At 36.0% G+C, this 22,315-nt stretch overlaps 1 protein-coding gene across 1 annotated transcript in view; it reads left to right on the top strand.

The window, feature by feature from the left end:
- Positions 1–22,315, top strand: part of ERC2 (ELKS/RAB6-interacting/CAST family member 2) — a 432,595-nt gene that overhangs the window by 59,688 nt on the left and 350,592 nt on the right. The window lies entirely within an intron of this gene.

The following is a 22,315-nucleotide window of genomic DNA, read 5'->3' as shown; positions in this document are numbered from 1 at the left end:
ACAGAAGGACTTCACAATGTTGGCAGTTGCTCCAGACATGAGAAAGTAAACAGAACCTGATTATGCTCAGGAGAACAGTTATTACTTCTAACATAGCCCATTCAGATTTTGTTATGCCCCACGATATTCTTACCAGGGTGCTTGGTTGCAGTAGTTTTTATAAGTCCACGTGGAGGATTAGAAAGTTTTGTTCATTTAGAAATCAGTTTCTTTAAAGACAGGATTGCTGACCATGACAACATTACCAGTACTTTAGAATCTCGAATATGAGAAAACTGTCAGTTTCAGACTGACATGTCCCAGAGTAGCAACTAAAGAAATTATTTTAGGAAGAGAGAGAAAAATGAGAGATTCATGAATAAGCTGGGTTTCCTATACCTTTCAATATGTGGATATGATAAGTGTTGATCCTGCCAGCATTCCTGGAAAGTGCATCCTTTAGAAGGTTATCTGGGGACTTTCTTGAATTGCTGTATAACTAGTATTGTCTCCAGATGTGGAAATACTATCTTTGCAGGGCTGTTTGCTCAGTTCACACATTTACAACTTTCAGGCTACATGTAAACATTTTAGAGACTAGCCAATAATGAAACAGAAAAAAATGATCAATTTTGGTTTCTATCATAGGTTTTGTCTCCTTTCATCTTCTCATCTTTCATCTTTGTCTCTTTTCATCTTATCCTTTAAAGTCTCTGTTCTGTAAACATGCTGCTACTCATCTCTGTGGCAATAACTTCATTACTCTATTCTATAATGTAATTAATTTTCTTTACCTTCATCACCTTGTTCTTGTTCATATGAATGACACTAGCTTATGTATGTGACTCGCAGCTCTGATGTGTTGATGTATTTTCATAGGAAGAATCAGAGATGGATTTGCGGGGAAGAGGGGAGTTGGTTACACTTGAATTCCTATGTATACTTTTCTGCTTTAGACTCTCTCCTAAGTGCAGGAAGATGTACCAGAGAGAAATTAAGCCACGGAACAGATTGCCCAGAGTTGTTGAGGAACCTTATTGGGATGAGGAGATATAAGATACAGATCATAAATCCCACAGAATTTATGCTCATAGCATGGTTTATTATGCTTAGAAGTGCATTTGAAAGTAATTTGGCCATATTATGTGCAACACTTATTTTAGAATTATTTTCATATAGTAATTCTGTTCCCATTAGATAACCCATGGCTAGGACTTTTCTTAGAACAGTCATTAGAAAAAGAAAAAACTTGTCAGAGAGAGTGTGGAAATTTGCCACTCCTGCTGAAATGGAACTAGACTGAGAGTGATTATGCATCTCAGTTGCTCTGCACAATGTAACACCTAGCTAATGCTATCTGCTAGAAGCCGTATTTCCTAATCACTTGATCCATTCAGGGAGAAGTCATATTTCTACCTTCTTAGAACCTCTAAAAACAAACAAGCAAAGAAGGTAAAATATGTTGTTTGTATAAAATATAATGATAATACATAAAAGTAGGGAAAAGAAACATCACTGAAGATTACAAAACAAATACAGACACCAAAACAAAGCACCAAATTATTTAAGATGTAGTTGTATTCTATACATAGCTCATCATAAATAATGATTACCTCTTGCATCCTACTGGGATCAGTCAACTCAAAGTTAAGGAAATACTTCACAGAAGAGCCTGAATGTGTCTTGCAGAACTTCAGCACTCTAAATATAACAAAAATATTGATCTGTCCACTGATTTGTGTTGCCAATAATGTTTGCATACCTTACGGTTTATTTTTAACAAATTATCTCTCAGTGTCTTTCTTAGTGCAATACTCTTTTATAGATGAGGAAAATGAAGCAAAAGGTAAGTCAGCAAACTGCCTAGGCCTGAGAAAATCAGTAGTGAAGCAGGGGTAAGGATCTGCATGAGTTCCATGTACATTCCCTGACCACTGTTACTCATTTCAGTCCACTATGTAAATGGAACTGCAGTAGTTGAAAAAGGAATGTCTTTATTAAAAAAATTGAATTTAAAATCGAAGAATGTATTTTAACATGCTAACATGTCAAACAGGTTTTGTTTAAGACATGATCTACTAGAAACTGCTGTAAGCAACTATGGTCCAATCACCTTAAGGAGGAGACAGCTGGAAATGAAAAGGCTTAGTAAAAGGGTAGTACTGATAGTTGTGTGAAGAGTAGGCCCCTGGGTAAGAGGATTTGCAGTTGTTAATTTAAGGCCAGCTGAGTGCTTGGGGTGGAAGAGTTGCCATTAGATGTGAGATTCCTAGTACAAGCACTGCTCCTTGCAAGCACCCTGTTTCAAGTCAGCCAGACCTGGAGAGCTTATCAGGTAACCAGTTCTGCTTAGGGCAAAGCAGTCAGTATTTTGTATGTTTTGAAAACTCAGGAGGATCAGCTCAATTCCAGGTGTGGGGAAGAGTGTGCATCCTTAACATTTGAAAGCTTTTGGTTGCATCACAAGCTCTCTCTTGAGAGGAAGTTCTAATATTCTGAAAGGCCATTGCTTTCTATTTTCCTTCTGTTACTTACTGTCTTTCATAGTCTTGTAAGATCACGCTGGCCAATTTTCTAGTAAAAGAACTGTAGACTTGATTACATAGTATTAATGCAGGTTCTAGGCTATTCTTTATATATTAAAAAAAAAATTTTTCAGGAAGAGGTGAAAGAATTAAGACTTCAGTCAAGTGGGTTCTTACTCATGTGCTGAATTATTGTTCATACTTCTCTAACCAATAAACCTAATTAAATTACAGCCCCTCTAATCTTTTGCTTACACTGAACACATGCAAATAATATGTCCCACTTTTGCTGACTCCTAACTGCATTTCATATTCAGGTACAACTGACTGAATCAATGTCCTGGTTTTGCTGGGATAGAATCATAGAATCAATTTTCTGTTCGGGAAAGCTGCACTTTTGAGAAGACTGCAGCACCTGATATGGTAGGAACAAAGTTGATAGGACACTTTATTTTAGTTCATGGCCAGCCATGCTAGGCGGGCTTCCATAGTGATCAAAGCTGTTAGCAGTTTCGAGTTAGCCAGGTGCTAAAGCCAGGAGGAGCGAAAACCAGGGCAGCTGACCCAGGCTGGCCAACAGAAGTATTCTATACCACTCTTTCTATAAATTGGAAAGTTTGCTGGAGACAATCTCTCTTTGCAATGGTCACCATCCCTGGAGGGTCTTGCTTGTCATTCTGCTCCTGAGGCCTGCTCTCCTGTTCGTTGTGACTGTTGCGCTTTTGCTGGAGCTGTGGTGCTCGCAGTGTTGGACATCTGGCATTCACTGCTGGGAGCGTGCAGCTTGCAACTGCTGTATGGGCTGAGTATAACCTTGTGTATTTAATATTAGCATTAATATCAATATTAGTTTTCCTATTTTATTAAATCTGTTTCCATTTCAACCCATGTGTCTCCTTTCCTTTCTCAATTCCCTTTCTCTGCTGGGGAGGGGTCACTGAGTGATAGAACAACTGGTTGTTCTTTATGCTCGGATGCGGGCTAAACAGAAACAATCTACTGTTTTGGTTTTTTTTTCAGCTTCCTTTGGGGCGTTAGCTGTTGGACAATGTTTACCTGGGGATATAAGATACCATTAGTTAGTGATCTGATCTCTTATGGCAGATGCTGTCTTCCTACTTAAAAATATTTCAAGGAATTTAAGACCATACTACTAAGCAAGCGTTAGAGTAACAGCCACGTTGGGTGCATTTACTACAATTTAAAATTACTGACCTTCAGCCAGCAGGCATAAGGATTTGGAAGTGTGCTTATGAGGTGGACCTCAAACCTGAACCAACTTTTTTATTCCAGATATATTGTCTTATAACACCCCAGAAGGAAAATCAGTCTGAAAAATTATTCCATCATCCATTTTAAATGAAAGCTACTGTTGAATCTTTTTATGATAACAGTGCTTTCCCACTGTATGAATATTTCCAGAAGAATATTGGAAGAAGAGACTGAGAATCTGAATAATTTCAGTTATTGTTAAAGTTGCTATAAACTGGCTTCTCTCTTACTTACTTCCTCCTGCATCATCTCACAAGAAAACGTTAGAACTCAAGGAAAATTAAGGTTTTGTAAAATAATATGTTGAAGAACACTCACTGTTCTTCTAAATATCCTATAGCTATATAGCTCCAAGTGCCAAGCACTTAGTGCCATGGTCTAGTTGACATGGTGGTGTCAGGGCAACGGTTGGACTCGATGATCCCAGAGGTCTCTTCCAACCTGGTTGATTCTGTGATTCTGCAAAGAGCAGAGTAAGGTTAGCAAACCCCATTTTGTCATTTTCAGGGCTAGTCTTCTAAATTCTGAAACAGAACTGCAGGAATCATGCAGCCTTTTACCTGGACTAAAAACTCAGGTATTGCAGTCGTATGAGCTTGACTCCAGAAAACTACAGCAGGCTAGCCTCCTGCTAGAGACTACATACACGTGCGTATGTATGTTTGTGTACACATTTTTTCATTTGCATCGATGTAAAGAACCAAAAGAAACAAATGTGTTTTGTCATCTTTTTTTTTAAAAAAACCCACCCCCTCAGCCCCCTAAAAAGGAAATACATATTTTCGTTTGCTAAACTTTTTCCTTGTACACATCTTAAACTCTGTGTAGCAACATGAGTTTTTCCTTTGTATATGCATGGCCTATGTCAGTAATAAAAGTGGAAGTGTAGTACAAGCAGTAGAATATGGCTAATAATGTAAACTCTTCCTGAAGTTTCACCTGAAACTAAGTTTGATGAAGGAAAGGTGTAATGTTAGATTAAACCATTTAACAACACAAGATTTCTGATTTACTGAATAGATGTAAGCTGCTTGTTGAAACAGTCTGACCCCTTTCTTCAGAAAGAACATACCACCTTTGATCTAGTGAAACTAGAATTTAGCTAGTCACTAATTAGCTGATCATATCCTAATTTTATAGGTGTATTCATTAGCTGTGAGGTAATCTTGATTATAGGCCACTTTTTTTTTTTCTGTTGACAGCTTGAGCCTGGTAGTCCAACATGATTATAGAGCTCTCAATATATTTATTTGCAAATATAAAATTTGATAATGAGTGTAAATAGATCCTACCTCACTGTAAAGATTTGGTTGAAATATTGATGAATAACCCCAATGTGCTCTGAAATAGATATCTACCAAAATTATGGATGTGTTTGAAAGTACTGAGGACCACATCCTGTTTGTGTTTTTCCATGAGTCAAATGAGGTCAATGGGATTAATTGAGTGACTTAAAATGAATAGGATTAGATTTGAAAGAATGAATGAATCCAGACTTGGTTACTGCTTGCAAACTGCTTGGTTACACTGGTTGGAAGGAAGTAGTTCACTGTAGCTTTTCTGTAGATGGAGCTGACTTCTTCAGCTGCTTGGCTTATCACTGTTTAGCAACACATTTGTCATCACACTTATGTGTATAAGTATTTCGATTGCTCTTCAGATTATTTTCTTCTCCCTGAAACATAAAGCTGTAAAAAACAAACAAAACCACCCACACTTTTTAGAGCCATTTATGTATAATGAATAAATTTAGAATAGTTACTGGTTTTGTATGTTCTTTTGACTGTTGTTTCCAAGATTAAGGACAGTATTAATATAGGCAGTTATATGAACTCAGGGGACTACTTAACTATTATGCATATCTATAGAGTTTGGGCTCTTGCCTGTTCCTTCCACTTTCATACAAAAGAGTTGAGCAATATTCCTGCTCGTCTTTTAATAACACTTCATAGTTCTTGTTGAAGGAAATGGAGTGATAAATAGAAACAATATGTGATCCAGGGAAGTGTGAATCAGATGTGTTTCCCTAATTACTGTTAAGAGGAGTGCATGTGCAATACCCTGTTATAGACTGTAACAAATTATCAATTTTTTTGGGGTGTAGAAAGACAAAATTGTAGTGTTTCTTACTCTGTAGACTCAGGAGGTGTAAAGTGCATGTCTATTATGTTCTTTATTGCTCTTTTTGCACAATTTACTTGAATTTATCCTTTTTAAATACACAGTTTGTATTCCTTCCTAGACACTTATTATACTGGAAGATTTTATACATATTCCAAGTTCCACTGATATAATTCAGAAGATGAAAAATAATCTAATAATTGACATAGAGAAAATGCTTATTCAACTTAGTGCTATGCTTGGTAATTGCAAACAGGTTCTTAGTGGTACATCACTGAGTTCTGGCTACTGTATTCCTCCATTAACAAAATTCTTATGCTGCCATTGCTCTGCTGTGCTTGGCAATCTGATTCCTAATCCACTTCAAACAAACATTTCTTGTGAAAGTGTTACAAATGGGGTCAGTAAAGGGACATCTTACTAAAGGGAATGTGCTTCACACATTGTTCTCCTTAATCTGCTTTTGTAGAATGCATTATTTTCATCTGTTGATAGATAATTAACAGCTATATATTTCTTTAGTCACACTGCTTTAATTGGCTTTGGCTCTTGACATCTTTTATTTCCCTGAATATAAATTTATTTACAAATATGTGTGGATCTTAAGTTTTAGATTTATATCAATGAATGTAAGCTAAATTATGTGGGTTTTTTTGATTTGGCTCATTATTTGACTCAAAAATGGTCCTGGTTTTGCAGGGATAAAATTTATAGAATCAATTTTCTGTTACATTCTGTTTCAGTCTGTGGCCAGCTGTGGGATGGTGATCAAGGCCGTTAGCAGTGAAAGCCAGGGCAGCTGCCCCAGGCTGGCCCACAGGTGTGTTCTATAACATTAACGTCAGGGTCACTATAAATGGGAAAGCTTGGTGGGGATGGGGTTCTTTGCTCTTCTCTCCTCACTCATTTTCTTTCTACTCTCGTCTCAACTGTTACTATCCCTGGAGGGACTTGCTACCACTCTGTGAGCTAAATATAATTTTGTCTTTTGTATTAGTATTGATATTGGTTTTCTTATTTTATTAAATCTGTTTAAATTTCAATCTACGAGTCTCCCTCCTTTTCCCAATTCCCTTTCTCAGTTGGGGAGGGGATATTGGGTGATAGAACAACTGGTTATTGTTTAGCCCTGGGTGTGGGCTTAATGGAGACAAAAATAAACGCTGGAAAAAAGTATTCTCTTAAACCATGATCTTTAGAAGGAGAACGTGAGTAATTTCTCAGTTTGTGATATTTTTTCAGCAAGCTTTGGCAAATGGTGAGTTAATTAAACTTCTACTTTGCCATTGTCAGCTGAATTTTTACAGGGTTTATTAACTAAAGCAGTGGTCTTCAGATGCTGAACAAGAAATAGTATATTGTTTACTTGATATCGGAAATTATTAGGGAGGAAAGAAAGGTGTGTCATTAACTCGTGCCCTTATTTACCACATAACTTTTTGTGACTATTGATAATATTCAGATGATACTTTAATATTAAACTTAATTGAGTTCAAGTTGCTCTTCTTCAAGTGAAATTGCTTAACTGCAAATGTATATAACCCATAAGAATTAGTCTGTTCTACAGGATCGCTTTTGACATGAAACAATTGTTTGGTAATGAAGTAATGCATTTTGTGTGGTAGTCATATGCAGAATAAGTCAAGTTATGGTTCCAGTGGTTTGGTTGTAGCTGTCTTTAAAGTGTGGTACTCATACTTCGTCACCAGTTGTTAACAATGTATCCAACTTATGGGGGAGCTGAAGTGCTGTATTTCAAAAAAGAAGTATGTTTGTGCCAACAAAGAAGAAAATGTGCCTTGTTTCTGCCATGCTTCCAAAAGCATGATTCACTTTTGTAAGTTTGTAGATCTGGCTAATGCAGAAGAGGTTTTAGTCGTTTTTATTGTGTTAAATGAACAAATAACCAATGGCATGTTATATAAGCAGTACATATTAAAATTTCTGTTAGAAATTGCTATACAGCTATTATGATTATGCTATTCTTTTGTAGCATTATTCACAGTGAAAGAAAGGTTGTATGAAAATTTAAGGTTTCCTAGAGGAACTGTGCTATGAAAACTGGAGGCGTGGAGAAACTTATCATATTCTATTTTTATATATCCTCTTGTCAAGGAGTGGAGATCAAAAAAAAAAAAAAGCCATGTGATAGTCCAAGAGGAAAGAATATTTTTGTCTGATTTACTTCCTTTTTCAAAGTTCTTTCCTTTTCAAATTAGCAATTGCTTTATAATCTACTGTCATATAACTTGCTAACTAGAGAGTACTTTGTGGTTCACTTTTTCTGTTAGCTTCTGATTCTGCAATCATACCTTTCTTTCAAGATGCTTGTGTAAACTATTGATCAGAATCTAATTGTATAATTTCTTTAAAAACAAAGATGTCAAAACGTATCTCCTGAATAGTTCTGATGTTGCCATTTTGAATTACAATGGGAACATGATAGGATAGGCCTTATCTCATTAAAACCTCAGTACCTAACTGTGCACATGCTTGCATGAATAGTCTCAGTGAATGTTGTATAAGATTGCATAGCATAGGGAACAATATTAATCAAAGGTCTAATCTCTCCTGTCCTTATATCAATCACCACACATGGAGATTTGGAATGAGAACTGAGAAAAGTTAGTAGTGTACTTTATTATGATAAATGCTGCATATTTCCTTAATGCCCAGCACCATTCCCAAACACCACTTCTCCATTTACATACACCTTGGTTTGTTTCTGCTGGAATAGTTAGGCTTCTGCAGACGTGCATTTTCATGAACATGCACTGAGAGGTTTATCAAGACACAGACTTGTATATAAAATTAATTAAGCATTGGAGGTCATAGACATTCGATTTATGCTTGTCAGTTAAGAATGTCGTATGAGTTGCTGTGGCCTTCAGGCGAGGTACTATAATCTGCAGCAAGGGTAGCCTGTTAGAGATAAGAAACTTTGTCATTCTACAGTTTCAAATGTAATATCTCCTCTTAAAAAAAAAGAGGGGGGACAGGGGAGGGCGCCTAAGTAGTTCCTAAAAATCAGCTGGTGTGTAACTTGATCGGGTTACAGCCTTTATATCAAGGCTGTGGGGTTATTGTGGTCACTAGATGGCACTCTTGAATGAGGATTGGGTTTCATTCTGGTTTTCACCGGTGATCGCGCCCTGTTTATTATTTTTCGACGCTCCTTTTTACATGATAGAATTAAGACGAGGACTACCTTAATTTAAAGTCGATGGAAAGAATTTCACAGAGATTTTATAGTAGTCTGTTAACTGAATGCAGTTTAGAATAGCTGCGTCTAAGAATCAAAGCAAGGAGACTAAAAAGTATAGTGCAGCTCTCCACAGAAAAAGTGAAATCAGGAATTCAGTCTGAGGATATTAATAGAATTCGGTCCCAATGTGTTAGTCAGGGTTTGCAATTTACAAAAGTAAAAGAGTAAACTAAGATGTCATCTTCCTCTTTTGAATGGATTGGAGTTTCACCATGACGTGCTCTCATACCCCAACTGTCGAAACACACCTCTACACTGGTACTGTGTGATTGGGACCTGGAAGGTGGAGAATATCTCAAGTCATGCTGACACACGCTGCTGCATTTCAAGATAGACTTGTAATACTTTGCTTACTTGGAAGTTTTTCTTGCCTTTGTAATGGCATGGTCATGTGTAACCATACTGAAGAAGCCAAAGGCAGCACATTTATAGCTGCCTTCACGTCACATAGTTTGTAATGCATTTTGGATCGTTATAACTAACAAAAGTTGGTCAGTTTCAGAGCATTGATGGACTGAACACCTGCATGTTTCAAAGCCAGAGCAATCAGTTTTTTTCTCAATTATTCCTGACTTGCTTGGAGAGAGTAATTTTCAGCTCTCAACTTGAAAAAGGCATATTTTCACATAGGAGTACATCTGGCAGACAAAAGGTTTTCTGCTGATAACAAATCTCCGAAACCATTATCAATATAATGTTACCTTTCAGCCTCTCAACAGTATTGTGAGTGTTTATAGAGGTCTTGGCAGTGCTTACATCCCATCTGCATCATTAAGGCACAGGATAGTTGGCCAGAAAAAAGGAAATCTTACCAAGAGATTGGGAACAGATAAACGTGCTGCTCCCTCTTGTGTGTTTTTCTTATCTCAAAAAGAAGTTCATTTTAACACCAACTCAGATGATAGAATTTATCGAAACAATAGTGGACTTCAGGATGGTAAGACAGAGCTTCTGGAAAGACTCCAAATCAGGGCTACTTTGATCACTTGTTTCCACTGAGCCCTTCAGCAGGAGGGGTTTCTTGTCTCTGTCACATGTAATTGGAAGCCTGGTGCGGCATGCAAACTTGTTCTTTAATTTATTAGCCACATTTTTCTGAATGGTTTGCATTCCAGCAAAGTAAAAGTACTGGTTTCCAGAAAACCTGAGTGGTTTTTTTTGTCTGATGGGAAAATACAAAGTTAGAAACTTGTACAAAAACTTTCTCTCCTTTTATTCCTTTGAAAACAGATTATGAATACATTATTAGTAAGCTGGGTATTCCCAGTGTATGGATTTATGGTGATTGAGCTTCACAGGAATCTTTGATTCAATTTAACATTGTGGAACTTTAACGAATGTAAAATGTATTTGAGTATTTCCTACAATCTCTTCCTGCTAGAATCGTTGGACAGCATGACAGTGATAAACTCTGTAAATAAGGGAGAGTGCAGGCTGTGTAATTACAAATGCTAGCAAGCAGGGTTTGGAACTGATATGTACATCACCATGTTGTGATGTTAGTGAAATGCTTGCCAGTTATTTGAAACATGCTGACAGTCTTAACAGAAATTCTGCAGGGAGGAAAAGCGGAAGAACTAACTTGCTGTATTTAGTTTGCCAGTTGTGGGGGTTATCCATCTGTGGATTCATTGCAAACAAGAATATCAAAGAGTTCTTGGATCTATGGCTGGTCAGAGATCTCTAAGGGATGGTTTTCTGAGTCAGTGGTCAGGTTAACTAATACCTGCTTTCCTATCATTGCAATTATTGTGGTCAAAGCAGCAGTTCAGCTAGCATCTACTGCTTTGACATGTCCTTTGGATTTTCACAGCTGTTTCAGCTCGCTATAGAGGCCATGTTCACTAATCTCTTAAATCAGATTTCTTGTCTCTGCAGGAGAGATCCATTTGACACCTGTCTTCTCTCCTCATGTTTAGTAGGATGCTTTTTGGATAGATATTCGCTACAGAAAATTCAAATTTAGACAATTGTAAGAGCATGAAGGAATTTACAAAGAAAGCTTGTGATGTCAGATTGGAAAAGGATTTGTACATGATTTGAATAATTACATTTGCCATTGTGACAGCTAAACTGATATGACTGTGTTCCCTCCAGGTGAAATTATTTATTGTAAACCTGGCAATCATTAGTGTTTCTAGTCCTTCAATAGACTGCTGCACCTTAAGGTTACAGTGACTCACAGATTTATGAAAGAGCTGCAAGAATTTTTTTTCCACAAGAACACCCTCTCCTGTACTGAAGTCCTTTGTCTCCTATCCCTTTTCCATTTCACTTCGAAAATGGAATTACTTTAGCAATAACAGTATCAGCCAGTATCGAGGTGAAATGAATGAGACTTTTCTGTGAGACTCTTTTGTCCTGCTTTGGTGCTCTACTGTATTTCATCATGAGGTGATCTTGATGAAGCCATACTCGAAACTTTTGCCCAACATAGTTTCAGAATTCCACATTTAATCAGATTATATGCTAACCTGTATTCCTTCTGAGACACATTCAAATAATGAAGACATTATATGGCACTTCTTAGGTATCAGAAGAGCCTTGTTATTTGGAGGTTGAAGCCCTCCTTCCCTAAATAGTCAGTCCTGTTGAGAGAATAAAAAATTTGACTGTCTCTCTGAATAAGGCTTCGCTATGAATTATATGGCTCTAAGCACATTCAGAACTTTTCTTTCCGAAAGTGTTACGTACTGCTTGGGATTCACTTACAGGGAAACGCTCACAAGGACAAGCGACTGAAAAAGGGAAAGCTTACCAGCTTGTCTGTCCTCTGGATTTCTTTGAGGTGCTTTGACCAAACTTTATGTATTCTACTTCCTGCTCCCCCCCACCCCATCACTTCCACTCTCATCTGTACGCAGAGCATAGAAAGAATGGCAATAAGTTATGCCTTGTTCTCACATCTTTGCATCTTGCATCTACACACGCTACTGTGAGTGTAGGTAGGAGGCATGTGCAGAATAAGTAGCAGCTGTTATAATTGTTGCACGTGTATAAAGCACATGAGTAACCTTGTGTGCCTGTCAAACCTACCTGGCTACACAGCTCAGACTTCAGTTATTTTCCCAACTTCCAATCCAAAAAGCAATTATGTGGAAATGATGGCTACATAACTATTTATACAAATACAAACAGCACCAACAGACTTTAATCTGTCTTTTCCAAGTGAATTTCCTGGCTATAGGGCTGTTAATAATTCCTTGTTCTTTTCTTTCTTTCCTTTAGACCTGAAAAGTTCTACCTTAAGTTTCAGAAATGCACCCAGATATTTTTGGGGTTGACAGTTCCCATCCTCCAGCAAAGAAAATTAATTTGTTTCTATATCAGTGTTCAGCTCATGAAAATATAAAGCTTCCCTTTCCTACTGTCACTTAGTATTTCTGTACATTCATGTTTCTGTCGCTGTAGTTTTAAATAAACACTATCAAATTAAATGCAAAATCCGCTACATTTTAACTTTGTATATTATGTATGATAATTTGCATAATGTTTGTTTTTTCTGGACACTTCACAATTGCAAAGGTTTCTGTTATCCTTAAGCTGAAACTCAGCAATAGCTAATAAGATAAAGATTGTGACAGATGTTAGGTTATAAGTGAGAAACATTTTCACTAATAATTTTAGATACTGACAGAGATCAGTTATTTCACAGGTCTCTGTTAAATAAACCTTTTCTAATGTAAGACTGCTTTTTGTGCAGCCCTTGATGTTTTTGGCTTATTTCATAGACTTAATCCATAGAGGAATAGTCTTAATTCGAGCTTCAGAAATGTCATTCTGAAGTGCAGTGGGAAGCCTGGTAATACACTTGTCACAGTCATTGTGTGCATTGACTGCAGCTTTTTAACTCACCTGTTATATGGAACATAGACATAGAGGTCTGGATATTTTCATTTTATGTTCATTTACATGTAGTTTCAGAACCACCAATAAGAACTTGTGCGTATGTATCTATATTAACTTTTGGTCTTTGTCAGAAATATATTTGTGTGGGTCTTAAAGTAATACAGTTTAAGGCAACATTAGGGTTCCCTCACATTCCTTGTCTGCAGTAGGATATGAGTACACTTTATCTGTGAAGTGCTGCTATATTAGTATGTGTAACTACTTCAATTTTATGACAATTAGTAATTTGATTTTCAAGTTGGTATAATAGTTCTGAGGTGCTTTGCAATTTAGGTATTTTTAGAATAGTAGGAAGGATTATTTATTTATAGAATATTTCTGCAGCAGTGAACATACTTGCCTTTTAGTTAACCAGTTAAAACTGAAAAATAAAAGATCAGGTTTATTTTACATGGAACATCCACTATTGAAGCAAATGCAATTATGGCTAAAATATTGATATCCTTTTTGTGTCAGAGGACTTTCTGATACAAAAATATTTTCTGGAATGTAAGATATTCCTCACACAGTGTTAAATATGCAGTCCCTCACAGTAGCTTTCCAACTGAATAGGAGTTGTTATCAGATACTAACTAATGTTTTTAAAAATAGCATTTTTTATAATGTGATATTTGTGGTATTAACGTGTCAGTAAAAATGTTCTGGATGATGATTTGTGTTAGTTCTTTTGCATGATAGGAGTATTATTTGAAATGCCCTATAAAAAATATGGACTACGAAGACAGCCAAATGTTCTTTTAAACATATTTTAGACAAACATATGATTTTTTTCAATGTAAATTCATCCTCTGATTTACTCCATCCATAAAGGTTCTTTCTAATAATTCTGAGAAAATGATAATACCCATGCTTCTGTCACGTGCTTTTCCTTGTTTATTTACAAATGCAAAAATAATTTTTCTTTAGTGACAAAGTAAAATTTATATCAATGGCAGAAAGAAGAACGGGGTGGTATTTTTGGGTTTTTTTGAAAGTAGAAATGAGAAGTTTTGTTCTCTATGATGGTAGCTGTTTTGTATTCAGAAATAAGATTAAAGATAGACTGTCTATATTTTGCACTAATTTTGCCTTTTACGTGTCTTCAGAGCTCTAGATGTCTGAATTGTTCCTCCTACCCTTCAAGATTTGAAGCTCTACACATCCTGATTCTTGGTGTAAAATAAAAATAAATTCAAAAATTGACACTTGCTGTGAAGGACAGAATACACATAGTGTGTTGAAAATGTGCGTATTCTCTTACAGAATGCCTTGCGGCTGTGGAGATATACTTAAGAAAATATTTTTTCCAATGCTTTCTTGAGTGAACAATATATCAAAACCTTGCTAGGAAAAGGAAATATCTTTAAAAGTTTTAATTACGTTCTCAGCTGTATTAAATCAGTGGTATTAAAAGAATGGATTTATGCGCTCTGGTACCTAGGCAAAGTAATCTGTAATGGGATTGTTTCACTATGATGACAGAATTGCAAATTATTATTAACAGTGTAAAATACGAAGTAGGAGACATTTTTTATTTTTGTTTCCTAGCAAGTTCCTGAAGGACACAAGATTTTAGATCTTATGCTCAGAGGCACTGTCTCACCTAACCTAGAAAACAGCAAGATAAAAAAGGAGGAAATAGACCTGTAAAGAACAAAGCTCTTCGGGATTTTCAGGGACTGGCTTGGAATCTCTTGAAAAGAAACTGAGTTAATGATTGACCTTTGGGAAGGAGTGAAAACAGTGAGGTGTCACTGATTTTTCATAATTGCCAACACTATAGGTGATAACTGAAAGCAATGTATTCTTATGTCTTGAAAACACCCTTCAACAGCTCTTTTACATACCATTATACCATAACAGGCAAGAAAAAAAATTAGTGTGCTTATATATGAATCTGGTAATCTTGTCCAATTTAATGCACTGAGAACACTGAGAAATCCAGTCTAACTGTTGTGTATTTTTTTTGGTGGTGGTTTGAGCAAAGTCTGTCCAGAATGTTTTAAGTGTTATGGTAAAATAGCACTGAAGTAAAGGATGGTTTTAAACTCTATTTTTGTAACACATGGGCTGTAACAGTGCAAGATATGATAGCTATGATTTTTTTTTTTTTGGTGGACCATCTGTTCATGTACTATTGCTTAATAATGAGAAAAAGGATAGAAATAGAGGAAAGGCAAAAATATCTGAAGGTAGCTGAGAAAAGTCTTGTACTGCAGATTGGAGAGTGGCATGTGAAAAATACAAGCTCTTCACTGACTCTTAGGCTGTGTTGACACTAGTATAATAGGGAAGTATAACAAGAACAGGTTTGGAGAGCTAAATAGTTGGCACTGAGGATATTTTGGGGAATTCATGCTGGATTACATCCAGTCTGATGCTGTATGCTGAATTCCTGGCAATAGGTGTAGCAAGTAAGAGCTCAAGATGGGACAATCAGAAAGCACTCTTTAAAAGCCAGTGGGATTCTTTCTTTTTTCCCTCTTCTCTTTTCTTCTCAGAGAGAAAAGTTGCCTTTGTGCTTTTGCTTAAATGTTTGCAGTGTGCTAGATGCTGAAGGAAATACAATTTGACAAGAGCTTGAAGGACTTGGAAGTGAAGGTACTCACTGTATGTGAAATGTTCTAAAAACTTTCGAAGAATTTGCAGTTGTATTTGTAATTTCATCAGAGAAATTTTCAGATAATTATAGAATATCACGAGTTGGAAGGGACCCATAAGGTTCATGGAGTCCAATTCCCTGCTCTTCCCAGGACAACCTAACACTAAGCCATATTACTAAGTGTCATCCAGATGCTCCTTGAACTTGGTCACAGCACCGAGCCTGTCAGCTTCCTTGGGGAGCCTGTTCCAGAGACCGATCACCCTCTCAGTGAAGAACCTTTTCCTAATGTCCAATCTGAACTTCCCTTGATGCAGCTTCATACTGTTTCATGAATGTTCAGTTAGGTTCTTAAATCTTCTGTTTCATTCTAGAAAACTGATAGAGGAATATATCTTTCTTTTTTCTTTTTTTCTTCTTTTTTGTTAAATGTTTGTTTCTCCTTTTCCTCTCTATACTCTCCTTCCACTCAAAGCAGATGGATTTTAAAAAAAGTATTTTAAGGAATTTTTTTCCATATTACTAAAGTAATATTGGAATAGAACAGCCAGGTACTCAGAAATTACGAAGCATAAAAACTGGTTTTCTGTAGAACCTCTAATGGCTTTGTCTTTGCAGAATATATGTTGTGTTTCCACAAGACAAAACTCTTAGTGTAAAAAATAGACAGCGCTCAGTTGTTCTGTACTGGGGTCAGGTAGTCGATCTGTTTTTTTTTTGGCAGAACTTCTGTGTCATTTACTCTAGAAACTGAAAGAATGTGTATTGAGCGAAGCGGGATAAGAAAAGTAGTAGTGGTGTGATAGATTAAAGGGCTTGTATGTGACTTGAGATAACCATGTTTCTTGCTGACTGTGCTACTGCGTTTCTCCTTATTGCTGGCCCAGTTGTTTTAGGCAGAGCTCTTGCAAATGTCTACTTATATGTTTCTGATTTTCTGGGTTATCATCCTTCTGATCCTAAGAATTCTGTAAATGCTAAGTGTTTAGAATTGCAGATGAAGTCTCAGATAATCTTTTTTTGGGAAAAAAAATCAGTCATCCAGTGATTGGGGCATCTCACACTTTGTGTATGGTGAGACACATACTGAACAGTTCATAAATGAGAATGCTGTTAAGTCAGGTCTGTGAAATCAAAACATTATTAGTTAGGTATCAGGGAAAGGTGTTTTCTGAAATAGCCGCATAAATAGGAGAGAATAAATACGTAACTTTTCAGAATAAAATTCAAAATGTAATGGTAATTTACACTTTGATTAAATTACAAATGTCACAAAACTTTTAAGGGCCTGTTCATTAACATGGGAGCTGCTTTTTAATTTATTTTTGAGAGACGAAGATCAAAACTACAAAAGTTATGGTCTTTAATACGTTGAAGACATATTGTGCTAGAGGTAATGTGGTTTTACAGAACTATTTCTGTAGTCCATTAGGCTGTAGTATTGCTCTTTCATAATTTCTATTACTACAATAGATTTAGTTCATGCATACCATGTTTAGTCAATAAACAAACATCCAGAGCATGTGGAAAGTTCATTTTCCAGAGGTTTTGGAAAAATCTAATTAGATGAGATAATGTAGCGTTACGGTAATGCAAAAGCTAAAGTATAAAATACATTCACTTGTAATCTGAGCATTGCCCAGACTGCTTTCTGTTAAATGTTTTCTGTTGGAAATTACTTGCATTAAAAATGCAGCAGTGCTTTCTGGTGAAGGAAAACCCTTTGAATGATGCTGTTCTTGTTACAATTTTACTTAAAGTCTTGAAAAAATTTAATTTAGTAACTTAGAATGTCCAAAACTCTTTGTTTTCATGTAATACTACCAGTGCAGTGGTCTGAGAAGTAGAAGAGGGATGTACCTGTTCCAGATCTTGCTTGGCTTCTTTGAATAGACTGTGCTGATATTTCAGGATACTTGGAACTTAATAACATATGATCTTTAATTTCTTTACAGTTAGTCTTGCCAGGACACAGTAAAATTTGAGAAATTAATTTTAGAAAATAAAGACACCACAAGATGTGTTCAAGGCCTGGACTTTTGAAGCCCAGTGGGCTTTATATGTATTCATGTGAAAGTACAGCATTTATGCTCAGATAATTTACAAATCTCCTACCTTCTGCAAAAACGGAAGGGAGAGTTATCTTCATGTGATGGCTCAGTGTACCACTAGATTTTTTTAGTCCTCAAAGCTCTATTAAAATGGTAAGTGCTTGTTACGTAGCAGCTCAGGATTTTCCAGAATTACTGGAGTGAAAACTCACTAGGTTTCATACAGCTTGACAGAAGTTGTGCATTCATGGGAATGTCATATTTCCCAGAGGAATATTTGGAGGTTGGGTTAGCAATAATCTAATAGGATTTTTTGTGTGTGTGCTGGTGTTTTCCTAATGATATAATAAATTCAGTCCCTAAGAAAATGAGAAAGCGTAATATTTATGTAGGAAGGCACTTTTTTTTTTATGATGTTTAAAATTAAAGTGACTGCCCTTTATCCAAGCCTGAGTCATTGTCCACTTCATAATTTTGATGCCTCCCTGGAAGACAGGTACATGCAAGCTTCCAAAAAGTGAACAGCATTTGCATTTTCTTCTAAAACACAGAAGAGGGTTATTGGCAGTGATGATGATATATTAAACAGCCTTGGAGCAAGGGCTGAAACTGAGTCAACTTGCTAGCTGTAGAGACTTCTATGTCTTCTGTGTACTCCAGTGGATCTGGACTTATTTCTACTCAAAGAAGAGCTTTTAACAGAAGAGGTGCAATATGCTATCCATCACTTTAGAGAGCTTTCAGAAGGGAAACATGATTTTCAGTCTTAGTGGAGGTAATCAGTGTATGTGTCTTTTAGTTGCTCAAGAATGGAAGGAGCAGACAGAATACACTCTGAACATCCTTATTAAACTGAGTTCCAAGAGGAAGACAAAGAACATTCTTTAGTTCAGATAAATCTTAATTCAGAGCAAGACACTTCGTATCTTATGGCTGACAGTATTAGAGGCGCTTCTGAACACGTGCAGAAAGGAAGTGATAGACATCTGCAGTACCTTCCACTGTTGCAAAGAAGTTTTAATGTAAATGTTTTCGTTCTAAGTACCTATATTTACAAATTACAACTAAACCTCAGAAAGTCTTGATAGATATCCCACCTTCCAGCCATGAGAATATTCAGATCATTTGGTTCAGATGTGAATTTCTCTGATTCTGAAGGGTCACAGAACTTTGAATAGTAAGAGAAGCCTATGAGGTTATTTGTATAAATTGTGTTATCTAGAAAATAATCTGCCTACTCTTTCCATTTATTGCTGCCATTTATGAGTTGTTTTTCCTCTGTTGTTTAGTTCTTACACTGGGGCAGTGTCTCTTCTCACTCAAGCTTGAAGGTTCTGGTATGCTGTCACCTCAATCCATATTTAATGACCTTATAGAGCTAATCTAATATTAGAAATACAGAGCCTGCTTTTTTTTTTTTCAGCTGGTATCTGTAGATAAAGTAAACTTTTAAAATTTAGATGGGTAAATAATGATTAACAACCAAATATGGATATAAACATCTCTATTTAGATGAGCATAACCATGCTGATGCTTGCTTAAACAGTGTGCCTAGAACATTTTGCGTGCAACTATTGGAAACATATAACTAAGTATCAGGAAAACCAATATCAAGTGTAAGGCTGGAGAGTGTTGAGTAATTTAAGGTAAAAATCATTCAGATGAATTGTAATTATTATTTTTTTTTTAAAAAAAGCACTTAAACCCCCAATAAATTCAGAGGCAATGCACAAACAAAACCCCAATGTGTTAAACCTTATCTTTAATTCTAACTTTTAAAATATTGTTTATTGTGAATAAATCATTACAAACTAATGGTTAATTATTAGATAAGCGATGGTAATTGAGAGAATTTCCAAGAGCTGTTTTTGAAAGCTGTTCTGTTGTAAAGTAAATTTTGTAGCATTGATATTGCTCAAAAATTAAAAGATATTGAGATTCAAGACTCCTTCCTTTAGATAGGACAGGGAACTAACATGTTAAGTGAAATTTTGAACCATGTTCAGTTCTATTTTCTTAGCAAAAAAACCACCTCATTAACTTGTTAATTTCTCATTTTGTGAAACAGTCATTGATTAATCAAAAAGAACCCCATAAACTGGTACTTACTCTGTATATAGGGACTGTTCTGTATGCATACATCTGCAGATGGGGAGAACGCCAGGGTGTAGCAGAAGAACTAAAGGGGGGCCTTCAGTGGCCCACTTCTTCCGGTGAACACAGGGTACTGGTCATGACTGCACCACAGAAGTCCTACAAGCCTTTCTGTGGTAAGTTTGCTATAGTGAATGAATTATTTGTCAGTTATACGCGTATTTATGTTTGTGAACACAGAACTAACAATTTGTGCATGTATCTTGGAATATTTTTTAAAATTTTTCAGTTAAATTTACTTTATGATTATATTTCAGTTCATCTGTTTATCATTTGTTTTAATGGGTTGGATAATGATATGAGCTACAAATCAATTTAGAGTTGTTTTTTCCTTTTCCTGTCTTGCAGATACTTATCATCTGATAGGAAATGCATTTCATAAGAGAAGGGTCAGAAAAAGAAATTGATGATCCCAGCTTGAAAGGCTAAATTGAGGCAGGTAATGATGCAGTTGCTTGGCTTGTAATTCTTCCCATTTGGTATGAGGACTATATAATAGCTGTGTCTTAGAATGCTGCATGATATATGTTAATGAAGCAAAGTACAGAATCACAATCCTTTTACCTAATTGCTGTGTAAAAGAAGTTAAAGCACCATTGTACCATTCTTTCTCTTAGATCACCCCTCTGATGAGATCATCTGGTGTACCACCATTTTCCTCCTAGAAAACGTGGACAGTAGGATCAGAAGAAGCCTGCAAAAAAGGATTACATTGCACTCATTTTTTTCTTCAGAAATATTTCCTCATGTTGTAAACTGTTCGAAAGAAAATGCTATCATCCAAAATTGCAATAAGATGAAGATCTTACAATAAAAGCATATAAAACGTAGTTATTTTTAAGTATGTTTTTATTACAAATGCAAAGAAACTTTGGCATTACATTTTTCATAAAATGATACACTTCCAAAACCATGCTTACGGAGAGATGGTATGGAGGACTTGAACAGTGAAAGACAAGTGCACGTATGAGATCTAACCTATAAAGATGTTTTATTGGTATGTTTGCTACTATATGAAAGTACTATATCCATTTCCTTTTTATTCCTTCTAAATATAGTGAAGCTAATGTAAGATAGCTCGTAGTATCTTTTTCCATTCTTTTATGCTTAACAGACTTGCGTAGGATTTCATCTGCAATGACTTTGCTGCAGAGTGATGTCATTGATTAGTATTACACTTGACTTATGCTGATGTAAATAAGGAAAGAGTCAAACCATTGGTTCATAGAGACCTACTGACTGCTGAAGGCAGTTTATGGCCTTGAAATTCAGTCTTCTATTTGTATATTGCTGTGTGCCATTATTCAGAAAATGAATAATGTATGGAAAGGGAGCTTTTAGCATGCTGAGATGCTGACTATGGACCTGTTACTGAAGAGATTCCTGTTAGGTAGGAGTTGAGGCCAAGAATTTTTGACGTTTGTGGGGTAAGTCCATCAATTGGCAGGATATGTGAAGAAGTGATTTTGAAAATGGAGGTTATATGGTGTAAGACACAGGGGCCTAGAAAATCTGCTAGACTCTACTGGGAGAGCCCATAGAGAGCTGTAAATAACTAGATAGTATTTAACCAAGAAGCAATGGAGTAAGTAAACTATGAAATAAATTGTTTCTGTAATATGTCAACAGAGTTCTGTAGTTGGCAAGTTTCCACCAGGTAACTTTTCATACTGTCTACGTTTCAGTTCTCACTCTACACAGTTTCTATCTTCTTTGTACAGTTGGCCTACATCTTATATTTTTTAACCCTTAAACTCTTTATAACTCTTTGTTTTGAATTATCTTGTGCTAAAATGTCTTTATGTACAAGCTTTGTTATCTGATGTCAGCAGAGCTTGGGTAATAGTTGTTAACAGTCTACTGCTGTATTTAAATTAAGGAAAATCTATCAATTCATAGAGTTGCCAGGTTAGTTACAAGGGGTTTTTTTTGGTTTTTTTTTGTTTGTTTGTTTTTTTTTGTCATTTAATGACAGTATTGTACATTCTGTATTCACTGAGAGTTTTTAAATGCACAATAAGTAGCTAATTGAAAATATGGAACATATATGAATGGTATTTATACCTAGACTGAAGATTTGGCATGTTCAATCAGTAGTATGCACTTAAACCAGTGACAGAAACAGAAGATCCAGGCTCCCTAGTGATTTAGAGAAGGCCCAGACCAAATTCCTCACAGAGAGGTTTGGGAAGGCATAGAAAGTAAACTGCTATGTTTGAAAGGATTATTAGGACTGACCTTGTCTAAGCCCATCAAAACTTAAGTAATAGATATGAAATAAATGTGAAACGCAACATCCCAGGCAGCATTAAGATAAAGAAGAGTGTTAAGAAATGAACCTGTGAGAACTGACTAAATCAGGTTGCAATGTTTGCTCTGTAGTGTGAAGGTAGTATGAAAAATAGAAGACTAGACAGTGTGAGTTATGGAATCCCTAAAGAGAAGTTAATAGATGCTT

The sequence above is a fragment of the Nyctibius grandis genome, chromosome 10 (assembly GCF_013368605.1).
Source record: "Nyctibius grandis isolate bNycGra1 chromosome 10, bNycGra1.pri, whole genome shotgun sequence".
Lineage (NCBI taxonomy): Eukaryota > Metazoa > Chordata > Aves > Nyctibiiformes > Nyctibiidae > Nyctibius > Nyctibius grandis.
This window is presented reverse-complemented; position numbering and strand designations above follow the sequence as displayed.